The following is a 16,240-nucleotide window of genomic DNA, read 5'->3' as shown; positions in this document are numbered from 1 at the left end:
AATCTAATAATTAGTCTACGCCATTGTCATGATTTGATGGGTAACTGTAGAACTTGCTGGGACATCAAAAACACTGATTTGCCTGTAATAAAAGCAGGATTTGAGTCGAACTCTCTAACATAAGTTGCAGTTGTCAACCAGAGCGTAATCTTCTAGTGCACGTTATCATGTTATTACTGCTTGTAACGTATGTCTTCATCAAATATTGTTCATGATTGTAACAGATTTGGACGATGAGAATGGTGGAGCTAAAGTTTACTTTACAAGATTGAGGAAATGGTATCTTTTGCTTGATAAACACTGATTAGATTGTTGGATTTCTGCTTGTGTATGTTCTTGAAAACCCTTGATTGTGGCGAGAAGGTCTTTGAAAAATTTCTAATGTTTAGAGTTTCTATTATGTCATGCCTTGGAATTTAATACAGGTAAGAGTTATATTGGGTTTAGTCAATTTAGTATTACCTACCATGAATTAGATAAGGAACAAATTACATGTAAGTATCTGAATTTAAGAGACAAAAAATAAATGTTGCAGATATAAAAGATGAAGGCATTAGTTTTGTGTATAATTTTGAAGGAGAAGATAAATGAGCAGTAAAAAGTGATTCATTGATTCATTGTGATGAAGTGTAAATGGGCTTATATGTTTAGGAAAATGATTGTCACATAGGAATATTGTTAATCTATTTGTTGTTGTAAAGCATTTTCACTGCTTGTGATACTTGAATTGACAATGTTGCAATCATGCATATGTGTTGAAAAGGGTGCATGATCAATTGTACTAGACAATCTAAATATTGGTTGATTTAGGAGGTGTGTTGTAAGTCTTGTTGAGTTAGGCATGTAGTGTTTATCCCTCTTATGTGGAGAGAGGATGTGACATCAAATTGTGGAATTGAAAACTAGGTAGGTATGAGGGTGGAAGATGTAATGTTATCTAAGGTTGATGTGTAATTAAAGAAGTTAGTCTTCTATCAAAACACACGAGAGAGTAAGGGAGAGCGGGGAATGTGAGATAGAGTTAGAATATAGTTCACCAAGTCAAAGAGAGTTTAACATGATTGATGAACCATGTAGGTGAAAAATATTGGGGTTGGTACCCATGTACTACAGCAAATAGATTAAACATAAGAGCAAATCCACACAATGGTTCTGGATGCACTATAACAATATAGGTTAGAGAAATAGTTGGGATATGATGGTGGACAAATGTAGGTAAAGGTAAGTTAAATAATAGCATACGCACTATCATATTCTAGTATGTGTCATATATATGTGATCATATTGTAGTATGTTTCATACATATGTTTGTTTAATCATTCCTATTGAAATATTTTATTTAAATTCATATTGATTGGATGAATTACATTAGTAAACCTAACCCTCATGGTCTTGAGGAGAATTGTCTCATGACCTCCCATTAGTTAGGATAAATTGGGGCTATCAACAAATATGAAATGCAAAATAGATCATCATAAATTCCTGAATTAATTACTCATTAAGAGTTAAAAAATAAAAAAATGAGGCTTCTATATTACAAGGATGATTTTTTCAATATCACTTAAGTCTTCTCCCATGAAAAAGTTGTGAAATATGTGGTAAATTCATGGTGTATGTGACATGTTGAAATTTTCAATAAATGAGCCTAGATCCATCTTGACACTAGATCTACCAAACTCCAAAGGGACCAAACTCTTTTTTAGTCTAAAAGAAGTTTGCATATGACCGATTTGATCTAGAGGTAAGATGGATCTAAGCTAGTTTCATTTCTCATCACTTAGTAGATAGAGAGGTAAGATGGATCTAGGCTAGTTTAATTTCCTCCATTAAATAAGCTACACTACACATGGCTAGCATGAACCAATATTATGGATTCTCATAAAGTAGGAGCTCAAAAACCACTAGTTTAAAGTTATTTTCATTTTAAAGTAGAATTGGGTTATTTTGGGTTGGAGAGCCCCTCTAAACTAAAACATGCTTAAATCTTCCCCATAAAAAAATTCTAAAATATATTATACACTCAATGTTTCAGAAATTTAATTAAAAATTGGTTTTGGTTTTTGGAAAAGTGAAAAAAAAATAAAAAATTAACAATTTATTTTGGTTTCTAGAAATCTGAAAAAATAATGAAATTAAAAAAAAAAAATTTAATTAGAATTTGTTTTTAAAAAAATAAAATAACGTAAATATATTTTAAAATTTGCAAAATATTAAATATTTTTGTTTTTATTTGGTTTTTTTTTTTATATAAATTACACTTAAACGTTTAAATTATATTTTAAATATAATATTAAATTTCAAGTGCATTAAAAACCTTACAAAAACTATATATAATTAATCAAAAGTAACATTTATAATCAAATATCCAATCATTTTGAAACTATTATATATCTAATCGTATTGAAACGGTATATAACGAAAGGATTTTTGTCATTCAAATTTGATAACTAAAAATTACAAATTTAACCCAAAAAAAATTTAATAATTTAATATTTAATAATATTTTACAATTATTTAATGGATAGATAAAAAATAATATTATTACTTAAAAATTTAATAAATAAATTTAATATCAAAATTATTAATCGGGATAATTTTTTTTAATTATAATATTAAATCTTATAAATTTATGAATGTAAATATTCTTAATTAATCTATAATATTTAAATTATATAAGTAAAAATATCATTTATATTATAAGTAAAAATATCATTAATTTTTTTTAGAATTACTGATGTTCTATGGAGGAACTCATCAATGAAATACTATGATTAGATTGGTGGTAAGCTTTATTGAATTTGAATTTCCATTAAGATAGTTTAATTCCACCAAAAGTAATTTTTATCTTCAACCTCTCTTATTAAATTTGAAATAATAATATAATAAAAACAAAATCTCTTATAAATCAATTAATCTACCCCTCTTAAATAAAATTATTATTAATTTACCTACATAAGATTCAAATTGCAAATTCATTTACATAACTATTAATATTCTAATGCATTATACTCCTAACCTACCATCAAAAAAAATAACTAAATTAAGACTCTTTAACACTCAGAAGAAAAATTTAGAAACCAATTAAAAAATATATTGTATTGCGTTTAAGTTTTAATAGCACTCAGAAGACCATTAGTATCAAATTTAGAAATTATTATTGGAATAAAATTTTATTTATAATATTCTATCACAAAGTGATTTTATTGTCCAGTCGAGTGAAATCTTTTCCATCTTTCGTTTTCTTGTTTTTACTTTTTATAAATTTGCAAATATGGATGATAAAGATTCCTAATACTGTCAAATTTGAAAGGCTATCTCGTTTGAGCAAAAATTCTGCGAAATAAAATAATCTAATAATTAGACTACGCCACTGTCATGATTTCCTGGGTAACAATAGATTTTGCTGGGACATCTAAAACACTGATTTGCCAGATGTAAAAGCAGGATTTGAGTCGAACTGTCTAAAAAAAAGTTGCAGTTGTAAACCACAGCGTAATCTTCTAGTGCACGTTATCATATTATTAATGCGTGTAATGTAAATCTTCATCAAAATATTGATCATGATTGTAACAGCCTATCCTTTTCAGTGCCAAAAAAATCAAAGCATGATGGCGATAATGGAGGAAAAGGACTTTGCCTGCTTTCCATGTTATTGTCCTTTGATGAATTGGATTGCCATTGTTTTTCAAGAAGCTGTCATCCATTTTCGAGTACTCGAGTCACTCTCTTTCAGGCTTTTCGGTGACATACGGGAGGATTAAGTCTCAAATTTCACATGATTTCACAATGTCACTGAATTTTGAGTTTTGTTTTGTTTTATTGCATTTTTAGGTTCAAGAATTTTTAAATTATTCATGATTAAAATATGACTGAGTAATTCAGAAATTCTTAGACATAATTAATCTTCTCAGAAACCTTCTATATTTTTGTTGGTTTCCTTGTTAATTTCCCTGTACGTTTCCTCTTGGGTATGGGAGTTTTTACACGAAATTGTGTTCGTTTCCCTCTTGGGTATGGGATTTTTTACTTGCAATTTTCTCTGTTTTGGCCCTTAGAGACCAATGTTCAATCCCTGCATACTGTTCCAGTCAGTAAAATTTATGTTAAAAATGGCGGGAGCATGTTGTCCCATGTCGCATTAGCTCTTTGCCATCATTTATTCAGTGTGCTGGGTTTGGGTGCATGCTCTACATTGGAGAACTCTAGGATGTGCGTGCATGCTCTACACTGGAGATCTTCAATTTGTTTTTCAATGATCCGCTATATCTGAGCGTTACAAATTAAGTTTCAGGTTGTGAAATATCGTTTTTGGATTTTATTTAAAAAGAAAATGCTTAAATTTTTTATCCTGATGTTACTATAATAGTTTTTCCAAATTTGCAAATTATGTGAGGTACGTTGAAAATTGTTGAACTTGTTGAGTGTAAGTTTGTCCTTATTCTAATGCAACAAAATTTAGAATTTACATTAAAAAAAGGAATTTGATGATGCAATCAAGTAATTTGTAGGTAATTTTATCTATTTTATTGTTATGGGATAATCGTTTTCAAGTTCATGTAAAAATTTTCTGAAAGATATTGGACATTCCTTTAATGTAAAAAGAGGTTTGATATATTTGAACAGATTTTAAGACCTTGAACTTAAGTATTTTAAGGTGGTTGATTTCAACTGGATTGAAAATTTTGATTGAGGTTTTGATGTAGATAAAAATCCGGGTGTCAATTTCATGCTATTTTATGAGTCTTTGATGTACAACTATCTCCTAAAGATCAAGTAAACAATGAGTCCCAATAGATTCCACCACATAGATAATATGTGGGTTAAGAGGTTTTGTATTTCAAAGTCAAGAATAGGTCTTCCTTAATTGTGATTTAATTATTAGCAATTATTAGGTGGATGGTGGAGATTTAGCATACATGGAATGTGCTAGAATATTCATAATAGTATAGCAATTATTAAGTGGATTGTGGAGATTTAACATACATGGAATATGCTGGAATATTCATAATAGTATAGATAGAATATGGATTAAGATTTATCACCAAGTTAGTTATGCTATTTTAAATAATTTATCTCAAATTAATTAATTGGAGAAAATGTCATACCAACATGCATTATATTATGTGGTATTCACCAAACATGGTATTTGCCCATGGTATTGTAACAAAAATGATTTAAAGTTAAGAATTTACATGATAAAGTGAGGTGAATATCCATACTTAAGCATAATTTTTAAGTCATATATTAATTATTTTTATTAATAATAATAGTAAATAATAATAATAATAAAGTTATAATTTAATTAATTTTTGTGTTATTTTTAATTTGACCAATATGACATGTATGTTAGGTAAATGTTTTGATGATTATCATGGATTGATGTTTATTGATATTGACATTTACCGGTTGTGGTAGTTACATAAATTTTATAGAACATTCATAAAAGATAACATACTTTGTAATACATATTAAAAAAAGTGAAAAAAATAGTAAAAATAAGTCACTAGTTAAAATGAGGTTTTCACTATATTTTGAACTCCCTTGTACCCAATGCTAAACTATCCTTGAAAAAAGTATTTTTGAACGTTATTATTATTTCACATAATTTGAAAATAGATGAAATGAAGAATTTTTAAGTAAACAAACAATTTTCTTGATGAACTGTAAGTGAGTACCACTTCATTTTATATTCACACATGTTTTGAATTAATAAAAATATTATAATGTAAAATAATTTCTTCGTTCATTCTATTCACAACTTTCTTCCATTCATACTAGACAAATTACTATTACTTTACATCAGCCATAAATGTGCCTATTTCAACTTATGGACAAATTACTTTAACTCAGTCATAAATGTGCTTATTTGAACATATCGATGTAGATTTAGGAATTTTGATTTTTTAATAAACTAATGGAACATTTAATTTCAAAAATATTTTTAATATTATACCTAGCCATAAATGTGTCTATTTCAATTTATGGACAAATTACTTTAATTCAATCATAAATGTGCTTATTTGAACTTATGGATGTAGATTTAGGAATTTTGATTTTTTAATAAACTAATGAAACATTTAATTTCAAAAAAATATTTTTAATATTATACCCATCATAGATGATTTGAAAAATATTTGAATTTCAAACCAATAAATAATATATTAAATTTAAATATTACATATCCATAGTTTAGTTAAATTAGAGAAGCCATTATGCATATTGGAATTGGAATTGTTTTTTTTTTTTTCATTTTAATTGATTTTGTTTCAATAATAACCTCTCTTTTTTTTCCATGGATACTTTAAAACAAGCCCCCAACCTCTAGTAACAAGTGCTCTTTGGTTCTCCATGGTAGGCCACTTACTTTATCAACGGTTAGAGGATCCATGTCCAATATTCAAACCATGAACGTAAGGGGTTTAGGGATTTTTTTTTTACAGTTATTTAAGGTTACAATTAAATGCTTGATTGTTAAGGTTACAATTAAATGCTTGATTGTTAGAGAGCTTTTTTTTAATGTGATGTTTAGGCTAGTTAACATGTGTAGTAGTAAATTTTTTATTTATAAATTGTTTTCATGTTTAATATTTTTAATGTTTAAAATTGAGTTATAATTTGAAAGATGAATTAGTGGGAATGAAAGGGTAGGTATATAAGCTAATTACTTTGTTATGAGGAGATGGTTAGTGTTAAGTATGTTGTTGAGTTAATTCTAGTTAAATAATATACCACTTTTAGTATGTAGCTGTATGTTAAAATATTTTAGGCGCTTAGCTACTTGAAAAAGGTTAAATACATTTAAAGGACTTTATTGTAACAATCAATTAAACTTCTGTGATCAATTAGGAAAACCCTGTGAATTTGCGTTTAACCGGTGTGAAATATTTTTTCCATCTTGTTCTTTTAACTATAACGCACCTTATAATGCTCTTCGGGTTAAGATAAAGCCGCGTTACAGTAGACTTATCTGGTTTAACATGCACGCCGGTCAAAGTTAAATTCGTGGCGTTATAGGACTAACGCTGCACGTCAACGTCACGAGGAGAGTTACACTCAAACTTATTTACTCCACAGCGCGTTAGCCTTAGAAGTCATAGAAAAACGTTTTCAGAAGGATTTGTTCACGTGGAGTACTTTAAAATCACGTGGAGTACCTTTCAAATATTTTAAAAAGAGTGAAGTCAAGATCCTAAGCTGATATAACGTAAAAGTTTATATGAGAGACTTTAAAAAAAAAAAATTAATTAAAGGGTTTGAGTGTGAGTAATTTATAAAGCTGTTTTTTTATTAAAAAATTTAGGGTTTTATTGAAAAGGGGTTTATAAATATTTTTAGCAAAAGAGGATTTTTTTTTAAGAGAATTTTTTTTTTGGAGAAATATGGACTTCTCAAATTTTTAGCCCCTCTTCGTATTGTTTAGATGAAAGGATTATGATGTGTGGGCCTTTAAGACGACAACAACTTTGCATCCACATAATGTTTGAGATTCTGCGAGTTTGGGTTTTGAGAACAAGCTCTCACTAATCAAGAGAGGGAACAATGCAATGGAAGAAAGACAAGAAGAAGAATACACAAGCATTGAAGCTTATCGAGCAAGGAGATTATGATCACATCTTTAGCAAAGGAAGCATGAGATACTTTGGCTACAAGCTATAAAGGTATGACCAAAGTCAATATTGTTAAGTTGCAGAATACTAGGAGAGATTTTGAAAGTGTGTAGATGAAGGAGACATAGGACATCATTTCCTTCATGAATCGAGTCATGACATTAAAAAATGAGTTAAAAATTTATGGTGAGGAAATTAAATATCAAAGAGTGGTTGACAAGTTCGTGAGATCTTTGTCTACCAAATTTGATGTTGTGTTAGCAACCATAGAAGAAGCCAAAGATTTGGCATCAGTAAGAGTTGATGAGTTGAGGGGATCACTTCTATCGCATGACGCAAGGATATAAAAAATAAGGATTCCACTTTAAAGACCCCTTTCAAAAGTAAGGTTTTTATTTCAAGAGATAGAGGTTGAGGCAAAGGCCGAGGTTGAAGATATCGTGGTGAGAGAGATGGTTGAGAAGAGCATGAACATGAAAGTGGAAGAAACTACAAAAGCTTCAATAATTATCAAAGAGTTAACAAATCAAAGGTGAGATATTATTATTGCAATAAATTTCACCATTGTGCTCATGATTGCAGGAAGAAGATAAGTGATCAAGGGAACCAAAGAGCTAATGTCACTATAGGGAGTACTAACTCCATATTCCTAGCTTTCCATACCATGAATGAACGTTCTGATAATGTGTGGCTATTGGATAGTGGTTGCGGTAACCACATGACATGCAACAAGAATTTGGTTGCAAATTTGCATCAATTTGTGAAAACAGAGGTAAAGTTGGGGACTCACAAGACTGTGGATGTAGGCGGAAAATGAGTGGTCAATATTGTGAACAAGTAGTGGGAGCTAAAGACAATATGAGAGGCATATTATGTTCCTAGTGTCAAACTTAATTTGATAGGTGTTGGTCAATTGACACAAAAAGGATACAAAGTTATCTTTCAAGGTCAAGAATGTGTTATACATGACAAGCCTCCAAACAAGCATTTGATAGTGAAGGTGTAGATGACAAACAATAAACTCATTCCTCTAATTATGAATATGGTGATGAGGCCACTTTTTTTAAACTTGCATGTCCTAATGATTATTGGTTATGATACTTTCGATTTGGATACTTGCACTTTTTTGGTTTAAGATTGTTGCAGGAGAAATATATGATGAGATGATTACCTCCCATCAAATAAAATGTTAGTACTTGTGAGTGTTGCACCTTGGGAAAGAAACAGTGTGAAATTTTTCGAAAGGGAGTTGCATATCAAGAAAATAAACCTCTTGAGATAGTGCATACAGACTTATTTGGACCTATAAGGACACATTCATTTGGTGGAAGTAGTTACTTCCTCACTTTCATTGATGACTATAGCAGAAGGACTTGGGTTTACTTCTTGAAGCTGAAGTTTGAAACTTTTGCAAGTCTTAAAGTATTCAAATCCTTAACAAAGAAGCAATGTGATCGAGACATCGAGGCATTGAGGTTAGATAGTGGTGGAGAATATGATTCAAAGGAATTCCATTATTATTGCAAACAACATTGAATGAAAAGATAGTTTACAACCATATACACACTGTAGCAGAATGGTGTAGCAGAGAGAGAGAAACTTGATGAAAGGAAGAAACTTGTCAAATGAGTATTGTGCAGAAGTAGTTGCATGTGCTATTTATGCAATCAAGAGATATCCCACAAAGAGTATGATGAAAAAAGTACCAGAACAACCATGGTCACGTATGTCTTGCAGCATATCTCATCTCTGAGTATTTGGATGTGTAGCTTATGCACATGTGCATAACAAGAGAAGAGGCAAATTGGATGATAAAAGTGAAAAATGCATATTTACTAGTTATAGTGAGCAATCAAAATCATACAAATTGTATAACCCTATCACAAAGAAGACCATGTAATTAGTAAATATGTTGTGTTCAAACAACAAGAGTCATGGAATGGAGCTATAGACAAAACATTTGACTCACAAGTGCCACTTGTGGAAGAATATGATGTAGCAGAAAAGGAGTAGCAAGAATCACAGCTGAAGACACCAAACACAAACACACCAACAAGGACTCGAAGAATTTTAGAGTAACATGGATCTTCAAGAAAATCAATAGGTCAAGATGTTGATAAATGAGAACAAGAAATTCTAGTTTAATTTGTCCTTGAATTAAACTTAGAATAAAAATCGAATTATATTCTCATAGAAACTTGTAAATAGTTAATTAAGTTTAATTAACTTAATTATCTTAGTATTTTCGAGTTGGAAGTCTTTCTATAGTCATGTATATGTTCTCCCTAAATTTTAGGGGTCTAGTACGAGTTTAAATTGAGTTAGAAATTAGATCACTTAGTTTACTGAGTTAACTTAAGTTAAATTAATTCCAAATTGTCTTTGGAACTAATAGAGGACTAAAAGTTAGTTGGTGTAGTAATGCATCCACTAGTGCTACTCCATTTAACTGAAGGTCCCTCATTAGAAACTCATGCATGTCAGTTTAGAGAAAGACCGAGTTGAGACTAGAGTGGAGGGACAATGTTAAATATCATGCATGCATCACAGATTGATACTATGTTTGGATTGGGTAGTTTTGGAAGCATGGATTCCCTTTAAATATGTGCGATTCATCCCAGGAATTACACAAAAGAGATTAGGATCTTGGAGAGATGCACAATTGGCTAAGTGTTGGCCAAGATCTAGCTTGTGAGTTGAGAGAGTTGATCATACTTGTGCAGAATTGTTCTAGTGAGAAAAAGATTTGTATCTTCACTCATATTTCTGATATATGAAATAAAGATAGTGAAGTTTTGTGAAGTGGTTTTCCCGAGATACACCTTATGTTATGTCCCTTTGTTTTATCTTCTTCTCCTTCATATTGTTTTCATCGAGCTATTGACTTGTGCTTGTTGATAATAGAAGTAGATTCTTGTCTTGTGCTTTAGTGCATTGCATGAGCTTGTGAATCTATATGATTTTCCACATTTTATCGGAGCTAATAATAGTATACTAGAGGATAATTCAAAGTTTCGAGTTTTGAGTTTCAAGTGAAATTCGAATTTGCAATACATACTTTACGATCAGCAGATGGCATTCTATTGTTTGTAGCTCGAGTATGGATTGGAAGGAAACTTGAATTTTATGGCATGGAGGGAAAAAATGGGGATTTTTCTAGTGGATAATGGCTTGAAGGAATTTTTTGATAAAGAAATTCCTAAGTGAGAAGCATCAGATGCACAGAATTTTGCTGAATGGAAAAAGTGTGTGGTGAAGTCGAGGTGGATAATCCTTGATGGAGTTCGAGACCACATTGTATCGAGTCTCCATGGCAAAGAAACTTTATATTCTATGTGGAAAACATTGAGAGACTTGTATTAGAACAACAGTGACTAAAGGAAATTGGAACTAAAGCACATGTAGAAAATTTGTATGTAGGTTAACCCGATAATGAAATATAAATCAAAGCATAATACTATAACCTACTTCTACTATCAATTTGCGGAAGCTTAAAGATCGAGCTAAACAATATAACTAGAAAAAGAAGAATCAATGCATAATACACATGAAAATAATTTGAGGAAAGCCTTAGCTAAAAACCCCACTATCTGTATTATCATAAGTTGGAAATACATAAGAATCATAGAAAGCCTTAGCTCTCACAGCTAGCTAGCTCTTAGTACAATCCTCACAGAAACACACAGGCAATCTTGGCTGCTCTCCAACCTTCCTCTCTGCCCTCCAAGCTCCTATATCCTTGTGTTGTTCCTCTGGGATGATTCACCTTCAACTAAGTGGAACACTTTGATCTCACAGATTGTAAGAAGTGCACAATCCTTAAGGAATGATTCCTTGACTGTATGCATGAGTTTTCTTTATAAGAAAACACATGCAACTCATAGTACACTATCCTTGACTTTAATCTCAACTCGGTCTTTCTCAAAATAGACATGCATGAGTTACTGATGAGGGAATCTGCAATTAATTGGAGTAAACTAGTTGAGCGCATGCATGTATCAACTGACTGTTAACTCTCTATTAGTTCCTCAAACAGTTTGGAACTAATTTAGCTAGACTTAACTCAGTAAACTGAGTTAACTAATTGAAACTAAACTATAACTCAATCTTATCTCCTCAATTTAAGGGATAACTCATGCATGACTTCGGAAAGACTTCTAACTTGAATTTCTCCAACTAATTAAGTCAAAATAACTTAATTACTTATTTCCAAGTACATGTTAAGACTAAATTTGATTTTAATTCACAATTTAATTAAAGGAAAAATTAAATTGGAATATTCTTGTTGCCACATTTCAACACTCCCTCTCAATAAGAAAGGGAGTATCTGCCACCCTGATCCTGTCTCTATGGATGTCAAATTTACACTTGGACAATGTCTTTGTCAAAATGTCATCATCTTGCTCCTCTATAGAAATATACTGCACCAACATGATCCTCCCATCATCAGCAGCTTGCTTTACCTTGTAAATCCAATGGGAACTCATAACTGACTTGTTCTCCAGTCTTAGAATCACGTCCCAAACACAGTTACGAACTATGGAGTCACACTCCTCCACCATAGCATCAACCCGAATCGGTTGTTTCACTTCTTCCTCAAAGGAAGATGGCTTGGTCTCAACATGTTCCCCAACAAGGGCCATGTATTCAGTGTGCCTCCCAAGTGACCTCCTTTGTCTGCACTGAGAATATGGTGCTCCCACATTCTCTCTCACATCCTCCAAAAATCTGTCAACTTCTCTTGTGCACTTCTGTCCATCTCTAGAAGAATCTGCTTGAGTGCATGTCTCCACTCCTAGAACCTTTGCATGCAGCTACTCTAAGTCAATCTAAGACTCCTCCTCCTTAGGAACCAATATTTCCTCCATAGCCTGTAGTTCGAGCTCACTCTTAAGGGAAGCTCGCATGGCCTTTTGCTCATCAAAATTGAGATCTCTGCAAACTACTGTCCTTCGATTGGTAGGAAAGTACACCCGATATTTGTGAGGTGTATGAGTGTACCCCACAAGTATCTTCAACTTTGCTCTCAACTGAAGCTTCTTCCATGCATCCTTTGTCCCATGGCAATATACCGATGAGCCAAAGATCCTAAAGTGACCCACATTTCGTCTCTTACCAGAGAAAGTTTCCTCTAGTGTCTTCATCACAAGTATGTGATGTGGGCTTCTATACTACAAATAGACCATTGTGTTGCATGCCTCATCCCACATGTGAAGTGGCAGGCCTTGGTCATGGAGCATTGCTCATGATTCCCCTACAATAGTTATTTTCTTCCTCTTCACCACCCCATTGTGCTGTGGGTTATGAGGTGATGTCAACTCTCGTTTCATTCCTTCCGTTGCACATGAGTCCTTAAACTCTTGAGAGACATATTCTCCATCGTTGTCACTTCTCAAGCCCTTGTTCTTCTTCCTTGGGTCTTTCTCGACCAAAGCTGTGAACTCACAAAACTTTGTGAAAGTTTGTTCGTTTTTTTGCATGAAATAAATCCAACATTTACGAGAATAGTCATTAATGAAAATCACATAATACCTTTGCTTCGTTGTGGATGTCATCGAGAATGGTCCATGCACATCATTATGAACTCGTTCTAAGATAGCCTCTGCTCAACTCTCTCGATCATGAAAGGAAGACTTGGTGTACTTTCCCAAGGTACAACCTTTGCATCTATCAACTTGCTCAAGTTTACCTTTAGGAAGTCCTGTAGATATCTGTTGCATTATCTTCAAAGCCCCATGATGCAAATGGCTGAACCACCTATGCCACAACTCGCTAATGTCTTGGCTTTTTACCAATTCTACTTTCATACTCAATCGTGCATAATCATCTACCTCTAGTTTATAGAGATTCTTCACCTGCATCCCTATCCTCTTGGTATGACCCATGGCTATGTGTCTTAAGAATGCCTTTCCTTTACTGAAGACAATAACATAGCCTTTGTCCCCCAACATCGTGACCGATACCAAGTTCTTCCTCAGTCCAGGCACATACCTCACATCTGTCAAGGTGATAGGAGCTCCACGCTCCCTCTAAAAGGCAACCCTACCCACTCCTAAAACAATATACCCTCCGTCGTCACCCATATCTACGTGCATCTTGAGGTCTTTCTCCTCCATGGCACTGAATAACTTTTTATCGTTAGTCATGTGAAATGAGGCTCCACTGTCAATATACTAAACACAACCCAACATCAATGACACCATGAATGCGACGAGGGTAAAGTCCATTTCGAACTGAGAGGATAATGCCTCACCTTCCGATCCTTCTGAGGATCCATTCTTGGACTTCTTCGATGGGAAATTAGTCGCATACTATCCCATCTCATGACAATTAAAGCATCTCACTTTAGACTTGTCACCCTTCTTCCCTCCATGAGAAGAATTTGATTTGGAATGGGAAGCCTTCCCCTTCCCTTTCCTTTCCTTACCTGCTAAGGACAGATTCTCTTCATCATCATTCTTGGATGAAGAACAATCTCGTGTGCTCCTCCTGATCTTCTCCTTCATAAGATCCGACCACATTCATTCCCAATCTGGCAGTTTCTCCCTTCCATTCACAGAGTCACAGTAGTTATTCCAACTCTTTGGAAGGCGAAAGGAGAGTGAGGCTCACCATATAATCATCGACAGTAGTTATTCCCACACTACTAAGCTCATCTCTGTAGGAGGTGAGCTTGCTCAAATATGTGGAAATAGTATCGCCCTTATCCATCTTGATTCTTCGAAGCTTATCCTTGAGCGCCAATTTCCTCTCGTCTCTACTTTTCTCGTAGAGGTCCTTCAGTGTCTTCCACATTGAAAATGAAGTATCCTTCCCATGGAGACTCAAGAAATATGGTCTCGAACTCCCTCAAGGATGATTTGTCTCACCTTCGCCACACACTTCTTCCACTCATCCAACTCTTGTGCATTATTTGAAGCTGGCTTTGGGATTTCTTGATCAATGAATTCCTTCAATCCATTGTCTTCTAATACAACCTCCATTCTATCTTTCCATGCTATGTAATTCGAGCTACCTTCCAAGGCATACTCGAGTCTCAAGACATAGAATGCCATTGGCCAACCTTGAAGTATGATATCAATTCTATTTGCACCTGCAACCCTGAACTTCAAACTTTGAATTCTCTTCTCAGTATATTGCTCATAGCTCAGTTACAATGTGGAAAAATTTCTACAAATCTAGCTCTTTTACCATGTAGAAAATCTGTGATAGGTTAACCCGATAATGCAATATAAATAAAAGTAGAATACTATAACCTACTTCTACTATCAATTTGTAGAATATTAAATATCTAGCTAAACAATATAACCAGAAGAAGAAGAATCAATGCACAATACACATGAAAATACTTTGGGGAAAGCCTCACCTGAAAACCCCACTATCTGTATTATCATACAAGGTGGAAATACATAGGAATTATACAAAGCCTTAGCTCTCATAGCTAGCCAGCTCTAGGTACAATCGTCATAGATGCTCACAAGAAATCTTTCCTGCTCTCCAACCTTCCTCTCTGCCCTCCAAGCTCCTATTTCCTTGTGTTGTTCCTTTGGGATGATTCACCTTCAACCAAGTGGAACACTCCGATCTCACAAACTATCAAACCAGTGCAACCCTCAAGGAATGATTTCTTGATGACATGCATGAGCTTTCCTTATAAGAAAACACATGAAACTAATAGTACATTGTCCTTGACTTTAATCTCAACTGGGTCTTTCTTAGAATAGACATGCATGAGTTACAGGTGAGGGAATCTTCAGTTAACTGGAGTACACTAGTTGAGTGAATGCATGCATCAACTCATTGTTAACTCTCTGTTAGTTCCTCAAACAATTTGGAACTAATTTAGCTGGACTTAACTCAGTAAACTGAGTTAATTAATTACAACTCAAATATAACTCAATCTTATCTCCTTAATTTAAGGGATAACTCCTGCATGACTTCAAAAATACTTCTAACTTGAATTTCTCCAACTAATTAAGTCAAAATAACTTAATTAATTTTTTCCAAGTAGCTATTAAGACTAAATTCGATTTTAAGTCACAATTTAATTCAAGGAAAAATTAAATTGGAATATTCTTGTTGCCACATTTCAACGGGACAAACTTTGAAAAATCAAAATGGAGAAAGCCAAGATGATTCTAAATACTGGACCAAGTTCACTCAGTGTCATGATGAGCTTGGAAGTGTTGGAGTCATGGTTTCTGAGGATGATATGGTGAGTTATTCTCTTCAAATACTCCAAAAGGGTTGGCATAGCTATCAGGATTGTGTCAATGGCCAAGAGAAGTTGCCAGATTGGGAACAATTGTGGTCGGATTTGATGTGGGAGAGATCAAGAGGAACACCAGGGATGGGTCTTCATCAAAGACTAATGATCAAAAGAAGTGCGTCTTAGTGATTAAGGTGAAGAAGGGGAAAGAAAAAACTTCCCATTCCAAATCGAATTCTTATCATGGAGGTAAGAAGAAAGAGATGAAGAAAATTAAGTGCTTTCGTTGTCATGAACTCAACCATTTTGCTACAAATTTTCCACTAAAGAAGTCCAAGAATAAGTCCTCTAGAGGAGCGGTGGGCGAGGCTTTGGCCTTTCAACTCGAATTGGACATTTCCCTCATTGCATGCATGGTGTGATC

This window comes from Pinus tabuliformis, chromosome 1_1 (genome assembly GCF_031772625.1).
Source record: "Pinus tabuliformis cultivar Carrire ecotype Pingquan chromosome 1_1, CPIR1, whole genome shotgun sequence".
Taxonomy (NCBI): Eukaryota; Viridiplantae; Streptophyta; class Pinopsida; order Pinales; family Pinaceae; genus Pinus; species Pinus tabuliformis.
Note: the sequence above shows the minus strand (reverse complement) of the source record.